The 17,980-nt window shown below is 43.4% G+C and overlaps 1 protein-coding gene across 2 annotated transcripts in view; it reads left to right on the top strand.

Moving 5' to 3' along the window:
• LOC126259709 (sodium/hydrogen exchanger 2-like) overlaps positions 1–17,980 on the top strand; it is a 1,006,529-nt gene that overhangs the window by 605,199 nt on the left and 383,350 nt on the right. The window contains exon 2 of one of the 2 annotated variants that reach the window (XM_049956681.1): positions 11,462–11,514. The exons of the other annotated variant lie outside the window; for it this stretch is intronic. The gene's annotated coding sequence lies outside the window, so the exon portion shown is untranslated. The remainder of the gene's footprint in view (positions 1–11,461; positions 11,515–17,980) is intronic. 2 annotated transcript variants of the gene reach the window in all.

Genomic DNA, 17,980 nt, shown 5'->3' with positions numbered 1-17,980 from the left:
ACAGTCCACTGAAGTTTTGTGAGCTCCTCTCGGGTGCGAAGACTTGTGTGAGGTCTTGCGTTGTCATGAAGGAGAAGTTCGTTCTGATTTTTGTGCCTACGAACACAAGGACATTGAACAGAATAACATCTTCAGCATCCCAGAAGACTGTAACCATGACTTTACCGGCTGAGGGTATGGCTTTAAACTTTTTCTTGGTAGGGGAGTGGGTGTGGCGTCACTCCATTGATTGCCGTTTTGTTTCAGGTTCGAAGTGATGAACCCATGTTTCATCGCCTGTAACAATCTTTGACAAGAAATTGTCACCCTCAGCCACATGACGAGCAAGCAATTCCGCACAGATGGTTCTCCTTTGCTCTTTATGGTGTTCGGTTAGACAACGAGGGACCCAGCGGGAACAAACCTTTGAATACCCCAACTGGTGAACAATTGTGACAGCACTACCAACAGAGATGTCAAGTTGAGCACTGAGTTGTTTGATGGTGATCCGTCGATCATCTCGAACGAGTGTGTTCGCACGCTCCGCCATTGCAGGAGTCACAGCTGTGCACGGCCGGCCCGCACGCGGGAGATCAGACAGTCTTGCTTGACCTTGCGGCGATGATGACACACGCTTTGCCCAACGACTCACCGTGCTTTTGTCCACTGCCAGATCACCGTAGACATTCTGCAAGCGCCTATGAATATCTGAGATGCCTGGTTTTCCGCCAAAATAAACTCGATCACTGCCCGTTGTTTGCAACGCACATCCGTTACAGACGCCATTTTAACAGCTCCGTACAGCGCTGCCACCTGTCGGAAGTCAATGAAACTATACGAGACGAAGCGGGAATGTTTGAAAATATTCCACAAGAAATTTCCGGTTTTTTCAACCAAAATTGGCCGAGAAAAAAAATGTGTTGCATTACTTATTGAGCTGCCCTCGTAGTACTCTCCTACTATCTTTGGTGTGACCGCTAGTATTTCCAGGTGGTGGTGGTGTGTGTGGTAGTCAGTCGGTTGGGACAGAGCAGCGAGGAAGTCTCAGTGGCGTGGGGCCAGGCCGGGACCGCTGGCGGCGTGCACGCGCTGTCGGATCGTGACAAACTAGCTGCGAGCGCGACAAAGTTCGTTGCCCACCGAACCTGGACACTGAAGTTGAGTGATCAGTTAACCTTTTATGAAACCTCAGCTATTGTGACATCTCTTCGTTCATTTGCGCATTGTTGCTCCCTGGGCTGTTCGGGCTACCAGCAACGTATGATGTTTCGGAGTCGGCGAAATCTTGCAGCCATCTTCCTCTATGGTGATTAATTATCAAATTAACTGCCGGCCGGAGTGGCCGAGCTGTTCTAGGCGCTACAGTCTGGAACCGCGCAACCGATGCGGTCACAGGTTCGTATCCTGCCTCGGGCATGGATGTGTGTGATGTCCTTAGGTTAGTTAGGTTTAAGTAGTTCTAAGTTCTAGGGGACTGATGACCTCAGAAGTTAAGTCCCATAGTGCTTAGAGCTATTTGAACCATTAAATTAACTGTTACTTACCAGTGAAGTGCACCAGCGGTATTTTCTGCCCTGTGGCCGTTAACGCCCCAATTACCTGCCCTGGTCGTTAGCGTAGTTTTCTGGCAGTGTGCCTTTCCTCGTCATGTTGATGCTGTCCGGCACAGCGTGTAGTTCGACAGCCTTTTAAGTTATTTGGTTCATATTTTGCTTAGAGTGGTTATTGTTCCCTTAGCTGTTTTAGACGCCAATTTCTGAAGATGTAGTGCTGTTCGTATCCTCGTCCTCGGCCGATATTTTCCATTGTTGTGCTGTTAGTCGGACGGAAGGGAATTGGGCAACGCGGGATTAGCCGAGCGGTCTCGGGCGCTGCAGTCGTGGACTGTGCGGCTAGTCCCAGCGGAGGTTCGAGTCCTCCCTCGGGCATGGGTATGTGTGTTTGTTCTTAGGATAATTTAGGTTAAGTAGTGTGTAAGCTTAAGGACCGATGGCCTTAGCAATTAAGTCCCATAAGATTTCACACACATTTGAACATTTGGAAGGGAATTGGTTAAATTGTTGGTCGGTCCTTGGGTCGTCCCTAGGTTGGGTTGCCATCCAATTATTTAACTTCAACTCTAGGCTGCCTGTCTCACCTCATCTTACGTTGAGCTTCCTTCTCAGGCCGACCCTTGGAACACTTCTGAGCACCATTTGTTCTGTTTGTTTTAAATTGTGATTTTCATGTTAGTTTGAAGTATTGTACAAGGTCTTCAGCCATCTATTAATACAGTTCTTTTAAATTTTGCATAAAGGCCTTCAGCCGTGTTAAATTATAACTTTTAAGATTGATTTTATTGTATAAAAAAAGTTTCCTTAATATTGGTTCTATCTGAAATTGTTTGTAATCCAGTCCCTAAGCCATTAGTTGTCCGATGTGTTATGTGTGGCCTTCAGCCGAGGATTTACGTGAACCCCTTGTAATAAGGCCTTCAGCCATGTGTATTCTTTAAAGGAAAATTTTTTTTGTAAGTAGGTAGGGGTTTATTTTAAATTGTTTGTCTCACTTGTTGTTCAGGCCTTCAGCCGTTGTTTCAAATTTGTTTGTGGCCTTCAGCCATGCAATAAGTTAATATTTGTTTAATTAGGCTTTCAGCCATTGTGTTGTAAGTTTAAAAGGAAATTTCCTGGTTAGTAAAATCTTTTATTAATGTGTTTTAATTATAGTTACCCTTCAGCCGCTAATTGTTTCAACTGCATCTTTTTTTAAATTTTAAATTCTGTTTATAATTGCTTTTGATTTCTAAGCCAGGCCTTCCGCCGTTCTTGTTTTTGGTGTGGTTTTGGGCCTTCAGCCCAGAAAGCATCTCAAGCTTTCTTTAACTAGGCCTTCAGCCGTATTGTTAATTGTGATCTTTAAAGAAATGTCTAAATAAATGGTTCTTCAACTCACAGTAACAGTTTACGGCCCCATCGACAACCGTAACATTATCCCATGCGCTCTCTGAGTACCTACCAACCAGGTTGCAATCGAAATGTTAAGAAAAATTGAAAAACTCTCGACCCTCTGAGGTCCTGCCTGCTGACAAAGCGGTACTGATGGCAACTGGTGTTTCTGATTTCATGTGGACAAGCACAAAATTCTCCATATGCTCTGTCTGCTCTATCGTGTGAACAAAGTTCATAGTGTTCCCTAATGCCCTCGACTTCAACACATTTTTCAGAACAGTACAGCACAAATACTCGTTCGCCTCAGAACAAAGCCTTTACTGCCCTTCTCCATTACGTAACTGCCTTCTCGAAATTCTTCCGTAGCAGTATCACAGTAGCGGAGAACTGAATCTTAGCTCTAGCTAACGTCACGGTAGGGGGACAGTGGCAATGTCGGAATGACACTCATCGAAATTTCGCGGTATTTCAGTAATCTACTATCACCTACCTTGGAAAGATAACAACTTTTCATCAACACTGTAGACCGGGAAAGTATACTTCCACGTATAAACTAATGACCTGTTGCTTACTTCTACAAAACTTTCTTTTCTTTGTGCTGAGACACATTCTGACCCTTGATAACGGATTCCTATACACAACAGCCCCCAGCTGAAACGATTACCTTTCCTACAACTTACTGTGCCATAAAATTCGTACTTTTGTACCCTTCTCTCACTTTTACATTAGCATTTTCTAGATTTACTACGATAGTAGTAATAATAAAATAATAATAATTGTGTACTTCATTAACGTTTAAGCTTATTGACAGAAAAACAAATATTAAAAATTACTGTGCAAAGTAGGAAAATTAACTTCACCTTGTATTGAAATTATATTTGTTGTCAACCAAATACAGTTAATTCCTTAGGAAAGTGGTCAAAGACATTATTTATTCCTATTATCGTACCTTTCATTCTCAATTACGGATACCATTGTTCAATACTACTACACGAATTAACAGAAAAATTTGAAATGCCTCTAGAATAAACGAGGAGAAAGGAAAAACACGTTTTATTTTGACACAGCTAGAGTCCCAGGTTCATAGATCTGTTGAAATTTCCCATACATAGTTGGACAGTTAGCTGTTTCGTATTCCAAATAACATGTTGTCAATATTTCGCACTTTTAGCTTAAACAGTCTTATCAGGTTGGCTCTGGGCGTCTTGATCATGGTAAACGGTGTCTTATGCACTAATCACTCTGTTTCTGAAGTTCATGTTTTTTAAAAAAAGTCTGTGACATCTTAGCTAATGCAAAACTGCCTTTATCCAGTGTCACAGTACCTCATAGTTTAAAATGTGTAACTCATGCATTAGTCTGTACAAATAATTGCATGTGTAGAGTATTTGTAAACCAACCATTACTACAGTTTGTAACTTTTCATTACATGATATCCAATTTGTTACAAAACTTTAAATGGAGTAGAGTTTCAAGTTACAAAACCAACATGTAAAAAGATTTTCTATTCACCGTCTTGTGTACGATATATGCACTGGGAAAATATTTTATGTGGTCATATGAATAAATACATTAAAAACAACTTACAATTGCAAAGAACGTGAAGGTTGTCTTCGGCATCATTTTATTCACTTCTCTTATTGTTTGGCGTATGTGTGGTCTCTACCCCATTTCTCAGTTGTTAAGTCGTCAATAGTTTAGAGATTTTCATCTGGGCGCGAATATTCAGTGTGTGCAGCAAACTTCGGTTGAAGAAATACTTTGTTCAGGTTGTCTATCTAAATCTGTCAACACCAACTTGTATCCTGTTATTCTACCTCTACATCTACATCTACATCTACATGACTACTCTGCAATTCACATTTAAGTGCTTGGTAGAGGGTTCGTCGAACCACAATCATACTATATCTCTACCATTCCACTCCCGAACAGCGCGCGGGAAAAACGAACACCTAAACCTTTCTGTTCGAGCTCTGGTTTCTCTTATTTTATTTTGATGATCATTCCTACCTATGTAGATTGGGCTCAACAAAATATTTTCGCATTCGGAAGAGAAAGTTGGTGACTGAAATTTCGTAAATAGATCTCGCCGCGACGAAAAACGTCTTTGCTATAATGACTTCCATCCCAATTCGCGTATCATATCTGCCACACTCTCTCCCCTACTACGTGATAATACAAAACGAGCTGCCCTTTTTTGCACCCTTTCGATGTCACGCTGATACCCTACCAGCATTGAGTCACTGAGACGTCTGGTGTTGTCCCGCTTACATCTGACCAACAGCACAAACAATTACGAAAAAAAAGACTTTCTGTATCGCAGATTGCACAAGAGGTCACGCCATTGTCAGAAATGGTGCTCAGAATGAAAGGACATCGTTCCGTAAGAGGTGATCGATGACTCTTCTTCTTCCATTCATTCTATTATTGCACGGTTTGCACCAGAAGCTTCCCACGGATCTCGTACTAGTTCGTGTGCCCTTCCTTAGCTCACAGCTACGCCTAGATGTGAGTGTAGAAACTTCGTGTGGGGGGGCTCTATATTTGTGAATCGGGCAAAACGTGTCAGCGGGCAGAGCTCGCGCCCTGCGCAGCTGCACGCGCCGGTCTGCGGCTCGAATGAGGAAACGCGCCGGACTGCTCAGCGCTCCGCTTCCTGGAAGGCTAACCTTGTGAAGGTCAAGGCTGCCGCCGCTGCAACGGCGCCTGGCGCACACACAACCAGCAGCCACGTGCAATGCTCCAGGATACGGGACGCTCCCCTCCGCTTGCATTAATCCCGCCAAAGCAGGAGTAGTTCCAGACGTCGTCGATGCCTCTTCTGGCAATACAGCTCTTTTTTTTTCAATAAACAATTCGTCCCACTTTCACAATACTATATCTTCTAATCATAACATGTAAGCTTTCACGACCGGGTGGCGATGGGTAGCCCTCTGAGCCTAGCTATTGCTAATCTATTTATGGAATTTTTCGAACAACAAGAGCTGCAGTCGGCCAATAAAAGCCCCTTCAAATGGTACCGATACGTGGATGACACGTTTGGTTTATGGAATCATGCTGAAGAGAAACTGAGTGATTTTTTGGTGCACATAAACAGTTTCAATCCAAAGATACAATTCACCATGGAGAAAGAGAGTAATGGACAACTAAGTTTTTTGGATGTATTGGTTATTAAACGGGCAGATGGGACTTTAGGACACAAGGTATATAGGAAAGACACACACACCGATCGTTACCTACACAAGGATTCGAATCGTCATCCTAGGCAGAAGAGAGGAGTCATAAATACTTTAGTGGACAAGGCTAATAACATCTTGAGCCAATTTATTTGCAAGATGAATTAAACTATTTGCGAACGGCTTGCAACAGAAATGGGTACACTGACAACGAGATAGGTCGAGCACTCCGCCCTAGAAGATAAGTATCCGAAAATACACGACAACAACAACTGTGGGCTGGAAAAGTTTTTCTTCCATTTATTCATAACATCATGGACCGTATTGGAAAAAGTTTTGGCCAAGTTTCAAGTGGAGACAATCTTTCGACCTACCAAGAAAATTAGTGCAAGTTTAAGATCGGTGAAAGACGCACGACACCCCTTAGCTACCCTAGGTGTGTATAAAATTCCGTGTAGCTGTGGCATGGTTTATATTGGAACAACAAAAAGGAGTGTTAATACCCGCCTAACGGAACACAAAAGGAGCTGCAGATTGGGACAAATTGACAAATCAGCTGTAGCGGAACACGTTTTCAAAGATGGTGATCACGAAATAAAATTTAGTGAGACAAACTTGATAGCTAGGACCTCACGTTATTATACCCGCATGTATAGAGAAGTTACAGAGATCTATAAGCACGAAAATAATTTTAATAAAAAAAGAAGAAGGATTAAAACTAGACAAGATATGGCGGCCGACTTTACACCAACGAAGTGACAATCGATCACCTGTAATCGAGAGAGATGGCACTAGCCAGAGATAGTTTTAAAGTCGAAAGCACGTGATGAGTGGTGGTGCCATCTAAGCGCTCTATATACGCGGGACCTCCGGCCCCTAGCAGCCAGTCGCCGACTCGCCTCGGAAGATGTTGCCCGCAGTAGGCAACGAAACGTCAGGAAGGAGAAGTAGTTTTATATATGGACCACGGCATTTCAGCCCGGAAGTTTTAATTAATGACTATATCTTCTATTTGAATAAAGATAAAAAGGAGTAAATTATAGCTTACTTGCTGCCTTCATCGTAAATCTCGCTTTAACTATCCTGATAGCCTAAGGCCGTCCTCCAGCGGGACTTCAAAAAAGCAACTCGCAGTTTTCTCACATGATATACTGAAGGCTTTTGATAAAGGCAATCAGGTAGAAGCTGTGATTCCTAATTTCCGAGAAAAATTTGACTCGTACCACACCTACACTTATTATCAAAAGTACCATCATACTCGGTATCAAGTGAAATTTGTGACTGGATTGAGGACTTTTTGGAAGGGAAGACGCAAAACGTTATTTTGGATAGAGAGTTATCGTCAGATGTAGAAGTAACTTCGGGTGTGCCCCAGGGAAGTGTGCTGGGACCCTTTTTGTGCATGTTGTATAATAATGACCTTGAAGACAATAGTAAAATCAGGATTTATGCTGATGATGCAGTTATCTGTAATGAAGTACTAACTGAAAGAAGCATCGTAAATATTCAGTCAGATCTTGATAAGATTTCAAAGTGGTGCAGAGACTGGCAACTTGCTTCAAATGTTCAGAAATGTAAAACTGTACCCTTCAAAAAATGAAAAAAACGCAGTATCGTATGGTTATAACATCAGTGAGTCACTGTTGGAATCAGCCAACTCATACAAATACCTGGGTGTGACAATTTGTAAGGATATGAGATGGAATGATCACACAGGTTCAGTGATGGGTAAAGTGGATGCGAGACTTCGGTTTATTGGTAGAGTACTGGGGGAGTACAATCAGTCTAGAGTGGAAACTGCTCACAAATCACTCCTGCGTCCCGTTCTAGAGAATTACTCAGGTGTGGGGAACCCGTACCAGATATTGAACCTACACAGAGAAGGGCAGCATGAATGGTCGCAGGTTTGTTTAATCCATGGGAGAGTGTCACAGAGATATTGAAGGAAATTGAAACGGCAGACTCTTGGAGACAGATGTAAACTACGCCGAGAAAGTCTGTTAACGAAATTTCAAGAAACTGCTTTACTTGATTACTTTAGAATATACATATAGTAGCAGAGCAACATCTGTCTGTCTACTGTGGTAGCAACAGTGTAGCCAACGTAGCTTTCTCGGTCATTACAAAGGAATTTCTACCCCCTCCGCTGTATGTATGACCTTTTCTCGTGTGCGTGTGTGTGTGTGTGTGTTATTTCTTCCACCTTTCCTTTCGTTTCAGTTTTCAGATTGTGTACCTGTTCTGATACCACGTGGTGGTGATTTCACGTTGTATAATTGCAGTACCATCTTAAATAAGTTTTATTCTTAATTACACGTCATATTTTGTTGGTACTTGCGTCTACACGGTCTACATCTGCGTTCTTGAAGTTTTCGCGAGTCTTAGTAGTTTTGCTTTGTTCATGAATACTCCCGGCATTTGCGGATGTTTCACGCCAGAATACCTTAGTTTCATGTGCAAGGTGATGCAGATAAATTTCTTTGTCGTAAAGTGTTCTATAATATTCTTATTACAATAATTGAATCACACCGACAGGGATGAACTTCTGACCCTTTGAAGTATTGTGATGGGCAAAATTCTTTTTGTCTCTATTCATGTATATGTGAATCACGTATGTTTGTGTCAACTTTTCCCCTGCGCGTCTAATATTTCCTTTTCATTTATCACCTTAATGTACCTCAGCCGTCAATATAATAATAATGTGAATGAGTTTATTAACTAAGCAACAGGCAACGACAGATCATAGTTTATAATTACTTTGTGAATTTTTAATGTGATGTTTTATTTTAATAAACTATGTTAAACAATGATGACTGTTTCTGAGACAAACTTGACTCCTTTTGCAACATTATCTTTAATACATCGCACCTGGCGTTTATGAAGTGCAAAAATGGTTCAAATGGCTCTGAGCACTATGGGACTCAACTGCTGTGGTCATTAGTCCCCTAGAACTTAGAACTACTTAAACCTAACTAAGGGCATCACAAACATCCATGTCCGAGGCAGGATTCGAACCTGCGACCGTAGCAGTCGCACGGTTCCGTACTGCGCGCCTAGAACCGCGAGACCACCGCGGCCGGCGAAGTGCAAAAGGCAGGTCTTATGTTTGTGGACTTTGTCCATTGTATTATTCTGTTTGTTGAGGCTTAATCTCCCGCTTGCTCTGAATTATTTGATTTAACGGTAGTATTTAAATTGTTCCCTTCTGCTCATTCCATATATTCAATTGGATCTTTTTATTAATGTTAACACATTAGTTACGCTTACCAGTTCAGTAATTAATTCAGTTCTTATAAAGTATGTTAAATTTTCCCAATTTTAATCAAATTGGATAGCGACGCAGAAAGAATTTGTGGAACACGGAACTTACAGTAGAGAGAATGAGATTTTCACTCTGCAGCGGAGTGTGCGCTGATATGAAACTTCCTGGCAGATTAAAACTGTGTGCCCGACCGAGACTCGAACTCGGGACCTTTGCCTTTCGCGGGCAAGTGCTCTACCAACTGAGCTACCGAAGCACGACTTACGGCCGGTACTCACAGCTTTACTTCTGCCAGTATCTGTTTTTACAGTAGAGAGTTCGACATTGCTCACTACCCAGAGTTTCTGTTTGCAAATCACTCTCCAGATAAACATTCATCCATTAATAACTATTCAAATAATCACACTGTCAGGCCGCGCGGGGTAGCCGCCCGGTCTCAAGCGTCTTGTCACGGTCCACGCGGCTCACCCCGTCGGAGGTTCGAGTCGTCCATCGGGCATGGGTGTCTGTGTTGTTCTTAGCGTAAGTTAGTTTGGGTTACATTAAGTAGCGCGTAAGCTTAGGGACCGATGACCTCAGCAGTTTGGTCCCATAAGACCTTACCACAAATTTCCAATTTCACACTGTCAAAAACAGGCGGGATAAGTAATTTCTATCTGTAAGAATAATCTGACGGGAGGTTAAAGTAATTGTCAAATCTTGAAATTCTTATGTGCCTAACTGCGTCATAGTCTAAAGTAAGGGTAAGAATGTTTAGTATGGCATAGTTAGCACATAGCCTACTACTCCATAATAGCACCAAGTGGGCCGCCGTGCTTAAGGTTCCCATCCGACGAACGGATAAGGGTCAACAGTGTCACACGCCCTCGTTTCATGGGACACTGTAGAGGAGTTTGGAATTTAAGGCATGACATTGGCACAAAGTCTGCTGATTAGGAATTTAACGCCACCGCCTCTCCTCTACTCGCCACCAACTTTCTTCTTCCTTCTCATAAGAATCGCGTTTCTCGCACGCGCAGATAAATGTATGCAGCGTGTCCGTGTGAGGGACAACCACAAAACTTATTCGTCTTTGAACGGCACATCAGGTAGACTACTGACAACTTGAGGACTGGGCGATACGTGGAACAAAGCTCTACAGAAGGGCAGAAGATCAGTTCTGAGAAACGAAGGTTCTCCCCATGCATGGACCTCCTTGGATTCCGAAATAAAAGCAGCGATAGAAATTTGCACGTGCAGCAAGAATTTTAACAGAGGCGGAGGCTATAATCTGAGCGGTGCGTGGATACGAGCACTTTAGGTGGAGCGCCTTCAAAGAAATACAATCGAATGTCAAACCCTTAAGAGGAGATAAGATGCTGGGGGCCCCTCAACCGCTGCCCGATGGGGGAGAGCTCGGAGGTGGTATACCTCCGCATACCCACTTTCGCACATGCGAATCCCGCTCGCCAGGTGACGTCACCACCAATTGAAGTTAGAATTCCAAGCAACGTCTCCCGACCAGTCACAGTCTTGTAAACCACGGTTTCAATCTTCGAAACCTCGAATATCAACTCCAATTTGACGGGATTTGAATACTGAGAAGATTTTACACAAGGAAGCAGCAGTGAAAAACTTGGATGTCGTGACATCAAATGTATTTCATAAGAATATTCAAAAACAGTTCAAATGGCTCTAAGCACTATGGGACTTAACATCTGAGATCATCAGTCCCCTAGACTTAGAACTACTTAAACCTAAATAACCTAAGAACATCACACACATCCATGCCCGAGGCAGGATTCGAACCTGAGACCGTAGCAGCAGCGCGGTTCCGGACTGAAGCGCCTAGAACCGCTCGGTCACAGCGGCCGGCTAAGAATATTCTTTGAATAAGCTAGATGTTCTACAAATCAGATGATGAACTGCACTTTTTTCCAGTTCATGAAACAATTTTTTTTTTTTTTTTTTTTTTTTTAATACAAGCGATACGGGTCTTTTTCAGATGATCAGTGGTAAAAATTTTAGTTGGCGCCATGTGAGCAGAGATCTAAAATATTACTCATCAAAAATTTATTTACTGATACCGCAAGAAAGATTGCTTTCATTCTCTGAAACGTACTTTATCTTTACAGATTTGGATGATTTAAACTGCTGTTGGAGGAGAACGACTGTACAGCTCCAGAAGGTATGTGGCCATAATCTCCAGTGTTTGTCCTGATGTCGTGCATTAGAATATCCTGAAAGTACTCAATGACATATTTCACCACCATTATTAATTCATTTCGATTCTATGAATCAATGTTTTTCAAAATGCAAAATATGATGTTAATATAAGATACCCGACAAAAAAAGTAAGGCACACAAAGACATAATCGGATGTCAGTATAACTTCGTTCATTTACACAGCGTTGGTGGGTATGCAAATGATTAGAGCTGCAATTCTCCGCGAAAGGTGGAAAGCCCAACGCAGTGTGTTAGTGTTGTTAGTGTTTAATACTGCCTGATAGGGTATACACTGAAGAACCAAAGAACTGGTACACGTGCTTAATATCGCGAGGACGCGAGGACGCAGAATTGCCGCAACACGACGTGGCATGGACTCGATTTATGTTTGAAGTAGTGCTCGAGGGAAATGACAGTATGAATCCTACAGGACTGTCCACAATTCCGTAAGAGTACCAGGGGCGGAGAGCTCTTCTGAACAGCACGTTACAAGGCATCCCAAATATGCTCAATAATGTTCATGTCTGGGGAGTTTGGTGGTCAGCGGAAGTGTTTAAACTCAGAAGAGTGTTCCTGGACACACTCTGTAGCAATTCTGGACGTGTGGGGTGGCGCACTGTCCTGCTGGAAATGCCCAAGTCCGTCGGAATGCACAATGGGCATGAATGGATACAGGTGATCGGACAGGATACTTACATACGTGTCACCTGTCAGAGTCGTGTCTAGACGTATCAAGTGTCCCATATCACTCCAACAGCATACGCCCCACACCATTACAGAGCCTCCATCAGCTTGAACAGTCCCCTGTACCCTGATAGCATGCAGGGTCCATGGATTCATGAGGTTGTCTCCATGCCCGTACGGGTCCATCAGCGCGATACAATTTGAAACGAGACTCGTCCGACCAGGCAACACGTTTCTAGTTATCAACAGTCCAATTTCGGTGTTAACGGGCCAGGCGAGGCGTAAAGAGTTGTGTCGTGCAGTCATCAAGGGTACACGAGTGGTCCTACGGCTCCGAAAGCCCATATCGATGATGTTTCGTTCAATGGTTCGCACGCTTACACTTGTTGATGACCCACATTTGAAATCTGCAGCAATTTGCGGAAGGGTTGCACTTCCGTCACGTTGAACGATTCTCTTCAGTCTTCGTTGGTCCCGTTCTTGCAGTATCTTTTTCCGGCTGCAGCGATGTCGGAGATTTTTACGTTTTACCAGATTACAAAATTGTTAAGGCTTTCGTGGCCACTTGTTGACAAACTGCCTATTGGCTTCTGTCTCGGGTTCTTCGGCCGACGTTCATCTAATGATTTTTCTGACGTTTCGCCAGCACGAGTGGCTGGCATTGTCAAAGCTTCACCCACCGGCAATGGAGGGTGAAGCTTTGACAATGCCAGCCACTCGTGCTGGCGAAACGTCAGAAAAATCATTAGATGAACGTCGGCCGAAGAACCCGAGACAGAAGCCAATAGGCAGTTTGTTTTACCAGATTCCTTATGTTCATGGTACACTCGCGAAATGGTCGAACGGGAAAATCCCCATTTCATCGCTACTTCGAAGATGCTGTGTTCCATCGCTCGTGCGCCGACTATAACACCACGTTCACACTCACATACCAGGTGCACCGGTATGAAATGAGCGTTTTTTTGTGAAAATGAAACACTAATTTTGAATTGAAAAGTAAAAACATTTTATTCAAAGTACTGACCATTGCTTTCTATACATTTGGACCACCTTTCTGGCAATTTGTGGACACCACGCCAATAGAAATGTTCGTCTTTTGAAGCAAACCAATCAGACACCCAATTTTCGACTTCTTCGTAGGAATCGAAGTGTTCCTCAGCCAATGCGTGTCCCATTGATGAAAACAAATGGTAGTCGAAAGGGGGCAAGTCTGGTGAATACGGCGGGTGGGGTAGCAGCTCCCAGCCAAGTGTTTTGATTGTATCCTGAACGTTTTGGTTTGCGTCCAGGTGCATTGTCGTGTAAAAAATTACTTTGCCATGTCTTCTGGCCCATTCTGGTGTTTTTTCGATCAATGCACAGTTCAAATTGATAATTTGTTGTCTGTAGCGATTAGTATTCACAGTTTCACCGGATTTTAGAAGCTCATGTTACACCACACCTTTCTGATCCCACCCAATACAGAGCATTGTCTTCTTGCCGAATCGATCTGGTTTTGCAGTCGATGTTGATGGTTGTCCCGGATTAACCCATGATTTTTCCGTTTAGGATTCTTAAAATAAATCCATTTTTAATCGCCAGTAACAATTCGATGCAAAATTGATTTTCTTTCATGTCTTTGAAGCAAAATTTGACAAATGGTTTTTCGGCTTTCCATCTGTCTTTCATTCGATTCATGTGGCACCCATTTTCCACACTTTTGATCTTTCCCATAGCTTTCAAACGGTCAGAAATTGTTTGTTGTGCAACATTTAGCATTGCTGCCATTTGCTTCTGACTCAAAGTATCATTTTCATCCAATATTGCTTCCAATTCGGCGTCTTCGAACTTGTTTGGTGATCTTCCACGTTCTTCACTTCTTACATCAAAATCATTATTTCTGAACCGTTAAAACCATCTTTTGCATGTTGCTTCTGATAGAGCGTGATCACCATATGCCCCAACAAGCATTCGATGCGACTCTGCAGCACTTTTTTCCAAATGAAAACAAAAAATTAATGCTATCCGTAAATCATCACTTTCTGGTACAAAATTCGACATTGTTAACACGATGATAACATATGTTTGTTCCATGACTTGATGTATACTAAATATCTTTGAGAGATGTCATACCAACCAAACAAAAAAAATTAAGGCTCGTTCACAACAAATGTTCCTTATCGACACATTTGTATCTTAACGCTCATTTCATACCTGTACATCTAGTAAATCTTGATAACCTGCCATTGTGGCAGCAGTAAACGATCTAACAACTGCGCCAGACGCTTGTTTTATATGCGCAACGCCATATTCGCCTGTTTGCATATCTCTGTATCTGATACGCTTGCCTATAAAAGTTTCTTTGGCGCTTCAGTGTATAAGGAACATGAATTCCGTCAGACGATGCGTGATCACCGTAAAGGACAAAGAGACGCCGCACACTAGTGTGAGACACATTTATCAGGATCTGACAGAGTTTCAAAGATGCCTTGTTGTGTGTCTTCATTTGGACGGTTGGTTGAATCGTGCAATATCTAGATTTGTGACGCGCTATGATCTGCCAGTGGCCCGATTTTGGGCTGCATAGGAACATGAGGGTGGCCATATTTGTCATCAATGTTCCGATATTGCATTGTGCGCCAAGCGCATCGTAACACCAACCCATCAGCTCCCGCACCATTGATCAGAGACTAGCAACAGTCAGACAAGGGAATTACCACGCCGTCCTTAGGTTGCCGGTAACATCATAACAAAATCGTCTGCATTAGAGATTGTGTTATGACTGGGAAGCATGGACTGCTAATAAATGGCGTCTTATTGTATTCAGCGATGAGTCGTGGTTCTGCTCAGCCCTAGATGACAATTGTCGGCGAGTATGGCGCGACCTGGGAACATCTTATAGTTGGAATGTTTTTGAGCGGCAAGGCGGTGTTACTTTTGGCGTCATTCTGTGGGAACCCATCTGGTGTAGCTGTTAGTGACTGAGGGAACACAACGTTATGTCCTGGGCATCTTGGGTGCTCATGTTTTACCCCCCCCCCCCCCCCATACGAAAGTACCGTGGTGTCATTTATCAACAGCGCGGTGTTCGTCCACACATGGCACTTGTCTCTATGAATAGTCTGCTTGAGATTGAGGTACTCCCATGGCGAGAAAGACTGCCATATGTATCTCCGATAGAACGTGCGTGGGACCATCTTGGTCGTCAACTCTGTCCCAGTGCCAGTAGCCGGGATATCAGACAGTTACAACAGTTGTAGGCCAAGTTACCTCAGGAGAGGATTAAACGGCTTTATGACGCTCTTCCCAACTGAAACAGGGTACGCATCAGGCCACACGAGATGCTCAGCTGATAAGTGGGCTCATACTGCCAAGTTCCTTGTAAATTCAACTTTATTTCGTAATCACTGAAATAACATCACATACTCACTAAGCCCATCAAGTTTCATTTCGTCCGCTGAGAAGCTATAGCTACGAAGATACTTTTAAACTTAGCAATTGATCTATTCAGTCATCTAAATATAATAACAGTTAATATAGTAAATATATACTACTGGCCATTAAAATTGCTACACCACGAAGATGACGTGCTACAGACGCGAAATTTAACCGACAGGAAGAAGATGCTGTAATACGCAAATGATTAGCTTTTCAGAGCATTCACACAAGGCTGGCGCCGGTGGCGACACCTACAACGTGCTGACATGAGGAAAGTTTCCAACCTATTTCTCATACACAAACAGCACTTGACCGGCGTTGCCTGGTGAAACGTTGTTGTGGTGCCTCGTGTAAGGAGGAGAAATGCGTACCATCACGTATCTGACTTTGATGGAGGTCGGATTGTAGCCCATCGCGATTGCGGTTTGTCGTATCGCGACATTGCTGCTCGCGTCGGTCGAGATCCAATGGCTGTTAGCAGAATATGGAATCGATGGGTTCGGGAGGGTAATACGGAACGCCTGCTGGATCCCAACGGCCTCGTATCACTAGCAGTCGAGATGATAGGCATCTTATCTGCATGGCTGTAACGGATCGTGCAGCCACGTCTCGATCCCTGAGTCAACAGATGGGGACGTTTGCAAGACAACAACCATCTCTACGAACAGTTCGACGACGTTTGTAACAGCAAGGACTATCAGCTCGGAGACCAAGGCTGCAGTTACCCTTGACGCTGCATCACAGACAGGAGCGCCTGCAACGGTGCACTCAACAACGAACCTGGGTGCACGAATGGCAAAGCGTCATTTTTTCGGATGAATCCAGGTTCTGCTTTCAGCATCATGATGGTCGCATCCGTGTTTGGCGACATCGCGGTGAACGCACATTGGAAGCGTGTAATCGTCAACGCCATACTGGCGTATCACCCGGCGTGATGGTATGGGGTGCCATTGGTTACACGTCTCAGTCACCTCTTGTTCGCATTGACGGCACTTTGAACAGTGGACGTTACATTTCAGACGTGTTTCGACCCGTGGCTCTACCCTTCATTCGATCCCTGCGAATTTCTACATTTCTGCAGGATAATGCACGACCGCATGTTGCAGGTCCTGTACGGGCCTTGCTGGATACACAAAATGTTTGACTGCTGGCTTCCTGGCCAGCACATTCTCCAGATCTCTCACCTACTGAAAACGTCTGGTCAATGGTGGCCGAGCAACTGGCTCGTCACACTACGCCAGTCACTACCCTTGATGAACTGTGGTATCGTGTTGAAGCTGCATGGGCAGCTGTACCTGCACACGCCATCCAAGTTCTGTTTGACTCGATGTCCAGGCGTATCAAGGCCGTTATTACGGCCAGAGGTGGTTGTTCTGGGTACTGATTTCTCAGGATCTATGTACCCAAATTGCGTGAAAATGTAATCACATGTCAGTTCTAGTATAACATATTTGTCCAATGAATACCCGTTTATCATCTGCATTTCTTCTTGGTGTAGCAATTTTAATGGCCATTAGTGTATCAATAATACTGCTGCCCATGAGAGAATCCATTCGCTTTGAATGCAAAATGATTTAAGTCATACATTTTCTGATTTCGTCTTCAGTCTGACAGATATTCCTTCCCTTGCTGATCAGCTATCCAAGTGGTCGTTTCTACCTCTAGAAACTTTACTCTGTCTCCCAAGAAAAGGCGGTACAAACTGACCAATGAGGAGCCTCCACCTCCTGCATAAAGCTGTTTTTCTATTCTTACTTCGTTATTTTTTTACGATTTTCGCTACCAAATTAAGACTTTTGCAGCAAGTTGGAAATCAAAAATGTGAGAATGAACTACTTTTTTCCTCCATATGCTTTTATTCGTTTATTTGTAACTAGTGATGATGACTTTTTGCCATAGCCGTTTCCTTACAGACAGGGCGTTTCAGCCTCTTGATTACCTCGCCTGTTGGCAGCATGCTCGGCGCCCGCTTCGATGCTTTACGAATATGAGAGCGAGCGACGGTCTCGCACCTGTACTGGTGGCCACCAGCTCTCGATTCATCTGTGAAAGCCTCCAAATGCCTTCTTCACCTCGACAGATTAAAGTCTCCAATTCCTTGAATTTATCTTATTTTGTCCTCTTATTTTGTGATTCGTCACAGTGTCCTTCATAACGTTGCAACTTTCGAAAATGTTAGCACAAAATCGATTATAGTTTAGGAAAATGGACAGCTTTGCTTTAGTGGATGAACTCTCTGAAATTTCACAATAGCTGTAGATATCATTTCCTAGTCATAGTTGTGTGCTCTTCCTGTGGTTATTGCCTACGACAGGTTCGGTTCGTTG

The sequence above is a fragment of the Schistocerca nitens genome, chromosome 5, assembly GCF_023898315.1.
Source record: "Schistocerca nitens isolate TAMUIC-IGC-003100 chromosome 5, iqSchNite1.1, whole genome shotgun sequence".
Lineage (NCBI taxonomy): Eukaryota > Metazoa > Arthropoda > Insecta > Orthoptera > Acrididae > Schistocerca > Schistocerca nitens.
This window is presented reverse-complemented; position numbering and strand designations above follow the sequence as displayed.